The sequence below is a fragment of the Schistocerca serialis genome, chromosome 5, assembly GCF_023864345.2.
Source record: "Schistocerca serialis cubense isolate TAMUIC-IGC-003099 chromosome 5, iqSchSeri2.2, whole genome shotgun sequence".
NCBI lineage: Eukaryota > Metazoa > Arthropoda > Insecta > Orthoptera > Acrididae > Schistocerca > Schistocerca serialis.
Genome location: NC_064642.1, coordinates 538746128 through 538759460, shown reverse-complemented (window position 1 = coordinate 538759460; position 13333 = coordinate 538746128). Strand labels below are relative to the sequence as shown.

General features: G+C 43.5%; 1 long non-coding RNA gene across 1 annotated transcript in view; it reads right to left on the bottom strand.

The window, feature by feature from the left end:
• Positions 1-8641, bottom strand: part of LOC126481035 (uncharacterized) — a 297066-nt gene extending 288425 nt beyond the window's left edge. Inside the window, exon 1 of the long non-coding RNA XR_007587500.1 lies at positions 8535-8641. This is a non-coding gene — a long non-coding RNA (uncharacterized LOC126481035). The remainder of the gene's footprint in view (positions 1-8534) is intronic.
• Between the last annotated feature and the right edge of the window lie 4692 nt (positions 8642-13333).

Here is a 13333-nt window from a genome sequence, read left to right as displayed (position 1 = left end):
ATGAGAACGGATCCTATAGTTATATATGTGAATTACATTAATTTATGTTTCGTGTTAGTTACCAATCTTTGCACGACGCCCTCATCTGCATGTCGTCTTGCGAATTTCGGTAACAAGTTTCTAGAGATGTCACCTCCCTGAACACAATTCAGTCATCTGCATACAGCCTCAGAGCTACAACTGCATTATACTTTATTATTTAAGCAGGAACAGGGTTTCCAGCTCCACGTTTATATTCTGCTTTGTCAATGTTAGTTAGTGATCCTTTTGTTAGAGGGAGGAGGGTTTGATGGGAATATGAGGACAACATCGATAAAATGCTCTCAGTGACTCTACATAGAACAAAGATTGCGATTTAACATGCCTTGATAAAGTCATCAGAGAGGCATTAGAAGCTCGGATAAGACAAGGTTGAGGTTCTTCTCTGCAGAGAACCATCCCAGAATGTGGGTTAAGCGATTTAGGAAGCCGCGGGAAACATCTACGAGTATATGGCCGAATTGGTATATGAACGGCCCTCCCAAATGCGAGTTCAGTCCTTCAACCACTGCGCCGTCTCGCTTTGTGTTCTGAATTTAAATATGTATTGTTTAAACCACTGTACACTGCATGGCAGAGCACACCACACCAGTGTCAGAATTTTTCCTATTCCATTTACGTACTGAACGACAGAAAGATGACTCTATAAGCCTCTGTACGCTTTCTAATCTTTCACATTTTTCTCGTAATCCCTACGAGGGATTTAAGATTGTAGCAGGAAGCCGGCCGGAGTGCCCGAGCGGTTCTAGGCGCTACAGTCTGGATCCGCGGGACCGCTACGGTCGGAGGTTCGAATCCTGCCTCGGGCATGGATATGTGTGATGTACTTAGGTTAGTTAGTTCTAGTGGACTGATGACCTCAGAAGTTAAGTCCCATAGTGCTCAGAGCCATTTTTTGTAGCAGGAAAATGACCACAGTACTCCGTAAACAGCATCTCTAAATTCACCGAACAGGTGTTCGCGCTTCCTTCCAAAGATATCCATTTAAGTTCACTCAGTATGTCCGTTACACTTTCGTATGCACTATACCGACCTGTTACGATCCTAACAGTGCGTTCTGGCGTGGTTCGATGTCTCGTTATGACTACTTCATAAGACCTTAAAACACTGGAAAAATGTTCTGGAATTTGTCTCACCAATGTTTTGCAAGCGATTCCCTGTCACCCAACTCTTCCAACATATTTAAGTCCTCCATTCACCTTCCCTATTGCTGAAGTTACGTGATTACTCCGTTTTATAACAGGCGATCAAAAAGTTCGCGTCCGGAGGCCGTACAGTCCAGAATCGGTATGCCAATCAGGCAAAACGGCCATTAGCAGTGAGGAAATCATCCTTTAGACGCAGCACCAGGTTGAAGATAAACGACTGGTAAAACACGGTGTCCTGCTGCGTGAAGAAGTCCGTGAATGCTTGCTGCACATCCTCGCCCGACATGAATCTTTGACCCTTTTTTAAGGAAGTGAAGGCGTGGCAGTAGCATGGAGAAAAATCAGGACTGTAGGACGGGTGCTAGTGTGTCTCCCGCTTGAGTCGGCGTAATTTCTGCGTTACGACATTTTTGCGATACGGGGACGTGCGTTAACAACGAGCAGCAGCACCCCTTGTCGTGCACCGTTCCACAACGGTGGTTTTCGACAAACATGCTGTGCCGTACACACCCTTTATTCTCCGATGGATGTCTACCAGTGTTTGTCCTTCAGCAGCCAACTACAGAATAACAGAACTTTGCTCCTGTTTGGACGCATTAGGTAATAACGTCGCCTTATTTCACGTTTCCGTATTTACCGCACGCAGTCTGAGAGCAACGAGTGCTACACTAATCCCTTGCCTACATGGCGGTGCTTATACATCAGCATCGTAGTAGCGTTACACTTGCATATACGTGGGAGCAACGCCTCCAAACGAAAATTTCTTAATCGCTCCTTATACACACATCAAAAACGTTTTGTTCACCTCGGTTCCGAGAGTTCCGGAACCTGTACAGGAAATTGGATAGAGATCAACATAAACATCATTTCCGCCCTTTTTATTGCTCATGAAAACCACACATTGCATGTTGTACCACCATACAGCGAGAGGTTCAGAGGTGGTGGTCCACATTACTGTACACATCGGTACCTCTAATACCCAATAGCATATTCTCTTGCATTGATGCATGCCTGTATTCGTCATGGTACACTATCCACAAGATCAAGGCACTGTTTGTACCGATTGTCCTACTCCTCAACGGCGATTCGGCGTAGTCCCCTCAGAGTGGTTGGTGGGTCACGTCGTCCATAAACAGCCCTTTTCAGCCTATCCCACGCATGTTCGATAGGGTTCATGTCTGGAGAACATGCTGGCCGCTCTAGTAGACCGATGTCGTCGTCCTGAAGGAAGTAATTCACAAGGTGTGCACGACACGTGCGCGAATTGTCCATAAAGACGAATGCCTCGCCAATATGCTGCCGATATGGTTGCACTATCGGTGGGAGGAAGTCATTCACGTATCGTACAGCCGTTACGGCGCCTTCCATGACAACCAGCGGCGTACGTCGGCCCCACATAATGCCACCCCAAAACAGCAGGGAACCTCCACCTTGCTGCACTCGCTGGGCTGTATCTAAGGCGTTCAGCCTGACCGGGTTACCTCCAGGCACGTCTCCGATGATTGTCTGGTTGAAGGCATATGCAGCACTCATCGGTGAAGAGAACGTGATGCCAATCCTGAGCGGTTCATTCGGCATGTTGTTGGGCCCATCTGTATCGCGCTGCATGGTGTTGTGGTAGCAAAGGTGAAGCTCGCCGTGGACGTTGAGGGTGAAGTTGCGCATCATGCAGCCTATTGCGCACAGTTTGAGTCTTAACACGACGTCCTGTGGCTGCACGAAAAGCATTATTCAACATGTTGGCGTTGCTGTCAGCATTCCTCCGAGACATAATCCGTAGGCAGCGGTCATCCACTGCTGTAGTAGCCGTTGGTCAGCCTGAGCGAGGCATGTCATCGACAGTTCCTGTCTCTCTGTATCTCCTCCATGTCCGAGCAACATCGTTCTGGTTCACTCCGAGACGCCTGGACACTTACCTTGTTGAGAGCCCTTCCTGGCACAAAGTAGCAATGCGGACGCGCTCGAACCGCGACATTGACCGTCTAGTCATGGTTGAACTACAGACAACACGAGCCGAGTACCTCCTTCCTGGTGGAATGACTGGAACTGATCAGCTGCCGGACCCCCTCCATCTAATAGACGCTGCTCATGCATGGTTGTTCACATCTTTGGGCGGGTTTAGTGACATCTCTGAACAGTCAAAGGGACTGTGTCTGTGATACAATATTCGCAGTCAACGTCTATCTTTAGGAGTTCTGGGAACCGACGTGATGCACAACTTTTTTTGTTGTGTGTATGTAGCTTCTTACTATTACCCCGAAATACACTCCTGTGCAAAACCTAAGGACGAAAGTAACACATGAAGTGTCACTGCCAAGCAACGTAGCTCTGTGAAACATGGACCATACATACAAAGGACTGTTTGAGTATCGTATACAAGTTAACTGAAAAAAATATGCTATGAGACGAACAGGTATTCATAATAAATTACACTAAAGTCACCGCAATTAATAATGGTCCCCTGTACATGTACGGGACACGGTTCTTACTAGGATGTGTGATCACCACAGACGACAAAACATGCTCTACTATTCACTCCCATGCTGGCCGCAATGTTGGTAAGGAATTCTTTTTGTAGGGCGTTCCATTCCTCCATCTGCTGGATAGTCGCTAGTGCGTGTGGACGTTCTGCAGTACGTTTCCCTAATACGTCCTACGCGTGCTCGATGATTTAAGTTGTGGGACAGCCCATTCGCCGAATATCATCAAGTTCCAGGGCGTCCTCCACACATTCGCTGTTCTATGCGGTCACGCACTGTCATCAATAAAAATGAAGTCAGAGACGAAAGCACCCGTGAGAAGACGAGCATGGGGAAAAGTACAGTGCCTCAATAACGTTAACCAGTGAGTGTACCGTGGTCAAAGATTTGGATGTCAGTATGCCCACGCAACATTATGCCACACCATAACACCTGGACCATCGAAACGATCATGTTCGAGAATGTTCCTAGCTGTACTAAGTGTTTCCGCCCCTCGCCTATGAAGGTATGTCGAGCACTGGCGAACATGATAGTTTTGGTGGCCCAGTTGTTATGGTATGGAGAGGCATATTGTTGCACAGACGTACTCATCTCCAAACCTTTGGACACGGCGCACTGTAACGGGGCATCCTCCTCTAGCACTTTTCCCCAACAGAAGTTGTCGATACCAGTATTATTTTTCGAATTTTGGACGGGTCAATATTTATCGCAGCTGCTTTTCTGGAAACTTTCATATAATTTTATACACAGTATGCTATATTTCAAACTAAAATTTATGAAAAGGAATTACTTTATAAAATATTTTAGTCTCAGTATTATAACCGATAAATACTAGGTCTTAATGTACGTTTTTTTTTTCTTTTAGAAACACTTGGAATTACAAATTATGGGCACACTTAAAATTTGCCAGCTGCTGTGGTCAGGCGGTTCTAGGCGCTTCAGTCTGAACTGCTACGGTCGCAGGTTCGAATCCTGCCTCGGGCGTAGCTGTGTGTGATCTCCTTAGATTAGTTAGATTTAAGTAGTTCTAAGTCTAGGGGACTGATGACCTCAGATGTTAAGTCCCATAGTGCATAGAGCCATTTGAAACTTTGAAACTTAAAATTTCTATTCTTAATTATGCAGTCTTGTACTGTTCACGACACTTATTCCTGGATTCATTTATGAAATAATAATCGAAATTATCAGAAATTCATTTCCTAAGAAAAATTGTAAACCGTTTGTAATATTGTTATTTCCGCAGAGTGAGAGAGTCGTAAGCATGCCTCTGATGTGATCGGACGTAGTTCTGTATTTTTGTGCGAAAAATGTAATTTCGGCTTTGTTAACGAGAAAAACCAAAATACTGTATGATATACTAAATGACAAAATATATTTACACAAAAAATGGTGCAACAACAGTCTTCAGATTTATTTAGTTCAAACCAACCGTGAGGACCTGATGTGGCAATTTCAGCTGAAAGAATCGGACCCATAGATAAGAACTGGAGGCAATTCAACATGACAAGCTAAGTAAACTAGAAAGTTTGCTGCAGGTAGAGTAGACTAGCATAAGTAGTAGACATAGTTAAATACTGGTAACCTTAGGACATAGCAGTAGTGCCCATAGTGGAAGAGTAATAGAACTAACATTCTTACAATAAACAGCTGCAGTAGTAATAATTGTATTAGTATCAAGTACGACCCACTAATTATTAGGCGGTGGGTTGCTTATGTATCATGTATTTAAGAATAAAGAAATTAAAAAACTAGAAAGTTTATTGTAATCTTCGCTCCTCTCAGATCTTCACGAAAGACTTCATTATGGACAACAATTGGAAGTAGGAAAGAGGGGGTGGATTACAACACCCACTGGTCAGTGTTATTGAGACGCTGTACTACTTCCCCACGTGCATCTGCTCAGGAGTATTTTCGACCCTGACTTCGTTTTTATGGATGGCAATGCACGACAGCATCGCACAGTGCAGGTGAAGGTGAACAAGAGACTGTTGGACGAATGGACAGACCTGCCTACTGCTTCGAGTTAAATTCCACTGAAGGCGTGTGGAATATGGTGGGGACACGTATTGCCGCACGTCCACTTGCGCCAACGACCACCCACAAGGTTGTCAACCGCTCTTGTGGAGGAATGGAAAGACCTACCACAAGAACTCCTTACTAACCTTGTGGCCAGCATTAGAGCACGTCGCAGAGCATGCATTTCTGTCCGTCATGATCACACACCCTATTAAGGACTATGCCCCGCATTTTGAAATGTCCATTGGACCACCAGGAACCGCGTTGACTACATTATAATTGTCTCTGAATAAAAGTGTTATTTCTGTTCGTCATACGGCGTATTTCTTTCCGTTACCTTCTGTACTGCACTGTATTGTACTGTGGCGGTTCTTTCTACGTTAAGGTCCAAGTTTCATCGGACTGTGATCCTTGACAGCGACGTTTCACGAGGAAGTTATTTTCATCCGTAAGTTTTGCACACCAGTGAACTTTCGACGTGCACAAAGTGCTCACCTCAAACATGGGAATCACATACTATAGTGTGCCTTCTCTTCGTAATTGTCATATATCTATCCAAATCAACGTTAGATGACATTCTTCTATAAGAAGAGTGAATGTTGTGAGGAATATACGGAATTGTGCTGCTGGAGACATAACCGTAATTATCTCTAGCTCCCGGTCACAGAAAAGTATACAACGACGCGCCTACGGAATCTGTCAGGGTAGCTTAAGGCCAAAGAATCGGAAAAAGTACTCTCACCTATACTTTCTGAGTAATCACTCGTACTAGCCACGTCCCAGCAACAGCTCTGTACGACTGGTGTGTATGAAACGAAGCAAGAAAAAACGAGTCAACACACAGTAGTGGTCGACCTCCTCCACACACAGACGCAAACACGGCCCTCTTTCTGTAGGCGCCGCTTTTTATCTCTAGCTGAATTACAGGAATCACTTCCGAGCTTCTGCACGCCTTAAGATTGTTTAGACCCTTATTCATTTGTTGCTGTCTGACTGGAGATATATTTGAAAAGAACCCATATAAACCAGGAACTGACAGCTTCTGTTGTGTGTATAGCCCGGAAATTGCGAATAGAATTAGCCTCTGTATACGACTTTGGATTTAATTTCATTCCTCATTGGGATTAGATAACACCTTAAACCGTGACACTGACAGATAAAGTCACTAGCACGGTGCAGATAAGACCAGAGGATGACTCGAGCAAAACACGAAAATGATAGGAAACTACCGCGAACTAAAGGGAAATGGAGGGTCCTGAGCCGGGATGCTGTTATTTATGCTTCAATATGTATTCAAAAACTGAAAATATCAGACCACAGTGGGGTAGTGGCTTCTATCAGGGCCATACATATAACTTTGGGCATAATATGTACATAAAAGATTGTCATGATACATTCGCGGACTTCGCCAACTGTCAACCGAATTATCGCATTCAGACGTAACCTAAATCTCAGGCTACGCTGCTGTTCAGACATCAAACTCATAAAAATAACTTTTACAGGACTAGTTCACAGCAATCAAATTTCCGCTCAATAGATCATCTCCACAAGAAGTACACGGCGTATTACACACAAACACACCAACATCTACAAACGAAATATGTGAATCACCACCTACGTAAGATACGACTTCACACCTTATGGACTACACCGATCCCTAGTGTTTACACAAAGTTCTCTTTTTCTTTCATTTTCCGAGAGAACGGATATTTTGTGAGGGAAAATCACTTGAGTTTTGTAAACAAAATATTAACAATGTGCTTTAGGTATTGAAAAAAAAAAACGCTGTATCACGAAAGCATCTCGACATAGGGAGAACGTCGCTAGAATGAAATAATGACTGGACACATCTGTGAACCAGATTTTCGCCTCTATGTAACGACACTAACTGAAGTTAGATTATAATCTAAGCTTCCTTTTAAACTTAAAGGCTTGGTATACAACGAATACAAATATTTTATTGAGTTACAGCACACAAAAGAGAAATACAATTCGAGAGGAAATGAAAAGAACATACGGTGCAGTTAAGAAGAAGAAAAGACGCAAGAAATAAGATTGAAGTAAGTGGCTGAACGACTAAACTATCGTTAAGACCAGCAAATACGAAACCTCTTATAATGTTGCAGAAAATAGTCAAAGAACATAAAAATTGCTGATAGTGAAAGGAAAAAAAGTTATCAGTTACCCTGTTACTGCTCGGGAGGAATCGTATTGTACAAGTCATCCCACATTCAAATAGCAGTCCGTCCCAGGGTATTGTTTTTCTTGAACGCTGTTCTGTCTCACCAACAGACACTGGAACTAACCACGAATACACCGAACGTCAGAGCGACAACAGAAAATAACTTTATAGCAGCAAATTCAACAGAACGTTAAAAAGAGAAATTGGAATGCTCGTAGGTAAGAATGACATTTATCATTTTCCAACTCTGTACTCCGAACACCAAATAAAACTGTGGAAGTTTTAAACCTCAAACCCAATAAAAAAAAGAGACGCGAATATTTAGAAGGATAAAAACACATCAGTCCTCTACTGCGGACCTGTGCAGTGCATACAGCCTGAAGTCGATAGTAACAGTAAACAGCACTTTAACGTTGGAAAGATTAGATAAAATTTATGTTCCGATTAAGATACGCGTTATCGAGGCGCCAGACAGTTGTCAGGTGCAGCTAGTCAAACAACGCTGGCGTTAACAGCATAGGGAACACGATTCTTTTAAAACAACACATTCCACAACATTTTCTTCGCAGGTAGCCTTCCAGTGGGTGGACGCGGGCAGGAACGCAGTGTCACTAGGTTAGCAGCGATCGCATTGAGTACGCGAGGGCAGCGCGGCGCCGGCGGACTTACGATGCGCTGCAGCCGCCGGTGTCACAGGTGTGCGCTGGTTGCTGGCCGCGTGCCACGGTCCCGTTACGAGCGCCGCTGGCTTGCGCGTGCTTCCGTCTCGCCTGGCAGCCACGGAGCAACTGGCCGCCAGAGCGCCCGCAGCCGCCCGGCCCCGCCTCCTCGGGTCACGTGACACTCGCGTCTGGTGCGCCGCCGTTCTGTTGACGTTTCTCAGCTGATTTCAATCACAGCTGAGCGCCGGAGGCTGTAGCGTCGCATTACTTCTGCCGTCACAGCTGGTCACAGTTGCTCTCCACCAAAACTGCGGTTCGGCAGTTTTGGTGCACTACATAAATGACGTAGTAAATGGTACGATTACCGGTAGTACTGGCAGAATTGATAGGGAAAGAAACATAAAAGAATGTTAAAAGAGAAACTGGGAGCCGACAACTTCTCATAGTTTTTTTATTATATTGCTTACCGCATTTTATAAGCAATAAAAATTAGTTGAGAGCGTACCTTTCGCGATTTTACAGAACCAAGGGAACTGCTTTTGATGCAACTACAGACTACATGCACAAACGTAAAAAATAAGCTTAATTATTAGTGTTATTTTGTACTCTACAGAACGTCCTTCGTCGTGATCAAAGTCAAGAGTTTCCTGATATTATTGATAAATGTGATTGTTGTTTATGAGTAACTGAAGTATGTTTCATGTTAAGTTCGACGAAGTATCTAAACGATGTTTGTTATATTTTTGTTTTGTGTGTTTTTGTATTGTTCATTTTTGTTAAGGAAACAGCGTTTTCTAGTGCTACATGATAAACCTCTCTTGCTTTCTTTTTTTTTCCTACAACATCCCTCTGTTTCAAGTCACAAATCACCATTTTGGGAATAAAACCTCAATTAAATATTCACAATTTCAGGATAACTACGCACAACAAATATGTTCCGTGGGTTATCCGGCGATTTATATATCCTCACTCAGTTTGTAGTCGGTTCACCGCTTCCCGTTTTTAGGGGACTCTAGTAACACATACATGTGCAAGAGCCATAACTAAACAATAAGAGTGAAAGACCAAGAACTAAGTGCTTAAATTAAAAAGAGTATAAGACAAGGACGCAGTCTTTCCCCCCTACTGCTCAATCTACGCTATACATCGAAGAAGTAATGACGTAAATAAAAGGAAGTTTCAAGAGTGGAATTAAAATTCGAGGAGAAAGGATATCAGTGATAAAATTCGCTGCGCGAAAGTGAAGAAGAATTACAGGATTTACTGAACGGAATGAACATTCTAATGAGTACATAATATGGACAGAGAGTAAATCGAAGAAAGACGAAAGTAATAAATAGTGGCAGAAGTGAGAACAGCGACAACTTAACATCAAGATTGGTGATCACGACATAGATGAAGTAAAGGAATTCTGCTTCCTAGGCAGCGAAACAACTCATGAAGGGCGGACCAAGAGGGACATCAAAAGCAGACTAGCAATAGCAAAAAGTCCTTCCTGGCGAAGAGAAGTCTACTAGTATCAATCATAGGGCTTAATTTGAGGAATAAATTTCTGAGAAGGTACATTTGGAGCACAGCACTGTATGTTAATGAAACATGGACCGTGGGAAAATCGGAAAACAAGAGAATCGAAGCATTTGAGATGTAGTGTACAGATTAATGTTGAAAATTAGGTGGACTAATAAGATAAGGAGTGATGAGGTTCTCCTCAGAATCGACAAGGAAAGAAATACAAGCAAAACGCTGATAAGAAGAAGAGACAGGATGGTAGGACATCTTTTAAGACATCACGGAATAACTTCCATGGTACCACAGGGGGCTGTAGAGGGTCGAAACTGTAGAGGAAAACAGAATGGAATGCATCCAGAAAATAACTGAGGACATCGTGCTAGTGTTACTCTGAGATGAAGAGGTTGGTACAGGAGTGGAACTCGCGGCAGGCCGTATCAAACAAATCAAAAGACTGAATGATTAAAAAAAAAAAAAAAAAAAAAAAGGTAAGACACTGATCAGATACGTAGAGTAAGCGATCGCTATGACGTAGCTCCTGATAGGTATGCAACACACCCAACGTACGGGTAACGCGGGTACGACCCCACTTGTCCAAAGCTACTAGGAAAACTACCGGGTCTCCGCTTACTTATAGTAGTCATCAGGAGCCTACGGTAGTTTTACACCTCTAGTAGTCAGAGCTCACAGACGCACCCCGACTTCCAACGTAAGGGCTTCAGGAACGAGTTTCCGTGCGACACATCTCGCGGAAGACGAAAATCGAATTTCATAAACCGATATAAGCTGAAGTATTTACCTGTCAGGCCTCGTTTGCACCAGAGCGAATTCTCATACAGTTCGGCAATGTTCATTACCATTTCTTTTCAATTTCTTTGTTGAGGAAGCTCTTCTGATCACGAAGAACAGCACATAGGGAAAAAATGTCAAGGTGAAATGATATATTGTACCAGATTTACTAATGACATCGTACGGCTGGAGACTTAGAAAAACAAATGAATAGAATGTTACAGTTACACTATTAGAGACTCTTAAACTACGGAAATTAAAAGTGAACACAGCGCAACAAGAGTCATGATAGTATGGAAATACAGGGTGTTACAAAAAGGTACCGCCAAACTTTCAGGAAATATTCCTCACACACAAATAAAGAAAAGATATTATGTGGACATGTGTCAGGAAACGCTTAATTTCCATGTTAGAACTCATTTTAGTTTCGTCAGTATGTACTGTACTTCCTCGATTCACCGCCAGTTGGCCCAATTTAAGGAAGGTAATGTTGACTTCGGTGCTTGTGTTGACATGCGACTCATTGCTCTACAGTACTAGCATCAAGCACATTAGTACGTAGCATCAACAGGTTAGTGTTCATCACGAACGTGGTTTTGCAGTCAGTTCAATGTTTACAAATGCGGAGTTGGCAGATGCCCATTTGATGTATGGATTAGCACGGGGCAATAGCCATGGCGCGGTACGTTTGTATCGAGACAGATTTCCAGAACGAAGGTGTCCCGACAGGAAGACGTTCGAAGCAATTGATCGACGTCTTTGGGAGCACGGAACATTCCAGCCTATGACTCGCGACTGGGGAAGACCTAGAACGACGAGGACACCTGCAATGGACGAGGCAATTCTTCGTGCAGTTGACGATAACCCTAATGTCAGCGTCAGAGAAGTTGTTGCTGTACAAGGTAACGTTGACCACGTCACTATATGGAGAGTGCTACGGGAGAACCAGTTGTTTCCACACCATGTACAGCGTGTGCAGGCACTATCAGCAGCTGATTGGCCTCCACGGGTACACTTCTGCGAATGGTTCATCCAACAATGTGTCAATCCTCATTTCAGTGCAAATGTTCTCTTTACGGATGAGGCTTCATTACAACGTGATCAAATTATAAATTTTCACAGTCAACATGTGTGAGCTGACGAGAATCCGCACGCAATTGTGCAATCACGTCATCAACACAGCTTTTGTGTGAACGTTTGGGCAGGCATTGTTGGTGATGTCTTGATTGGGCCCCATGTTCATCCACCTACGCCCAATGGAGCACGTTATCATGATTTCGTACGGGATACTCTACCTGTGCTGCTAGAACATGTGCCTTTACAAGTACGACACAACATGTGGTTCATGCACGATGGAGCTCCTGCACATTTCAGTCGAAGTGTTCGTACGCTCCTCAACAACAGATTCGGTGACCGACGGATTGGTAGAGGCGGGCCAATTCCGTGACCTCCACGCTCTCCTGACCTCAACCCTCTTGACTTTCATTTATGGGGGCATTTGAAAGCTCTTGTCTACGCAACCCCGGTACCAAATGTAAAGACTCTTCGTGCTCGTATTGTGGGCGGCTGTGATACAATACGCCATTCTCCAGGGCTTCATCATCGCATCAGGGATTCCATGCGACGGAGGATGGATGCATGTATCCTCGCTAACGAAGGACATTTTGAACATTTCCTGTAACAAAGTGTTTGAAGTCACGCTGGTACGTTCTGTTGCTGTGTTTTTCCATTCCATGATTAATGTGATTTGAAGAGAAGTAATAAAATGAGTTCTAACATGGAAAGTAAGCGCTTCCGGACACATGTCCACATAACGTATTTTCTTTCTTTGTGTGTGAGGAATGTTTCCTGAAAGTTTGGCCGTTCCTTTTTGTAACACCCTGTATATGGAAGGAATTAGTACCAACATAACAACTGATGTCACCAGGATTGATCAGGTGAAACAATTTTGTTATAGCGGTAGTACAATCACAGGGGACAACAGATGATTAACGGCAATGAGAGAAGGATTGCATACCAAACCAGGCAGTTATGATTAAGAAAACTTGTCAACCAGCAAACATATGGATATGGATGTGAGAAAATACTTTGCATCATCATTTGCGTGGATTACACTGCTCTAAGAAAATGAAAGTTGGCCTCTGGGTAGAGCGAAAAGGACTCAACTTGAAGCTACTTAAATGTGGATATGGTGAAAAATGACAAGAAGGAGCTGGACGGAAAGAAATGCAAACCTCGAAGTCTTAAGGGAAGTCAACGAAGAGAATAGATTATTAAAAGAAATGGAAAAGGAAAATAAATTAAATTTGTTGGACATGCCATCAGACACAGCATTTTCTTCATTAACAGCCTTGAAGGGAAAGTGTTGGGAGAGAGAACGACAACCTGAGAAGAATTATATAGAACAGGATGGTGATGATGATGATAGTGGTGGTGGTGGTGGTGGTGATGATGATTACTGTTTTAAGCCGATAAACAGCGAGGTCACCAGCGCCCACATTTTTTAGA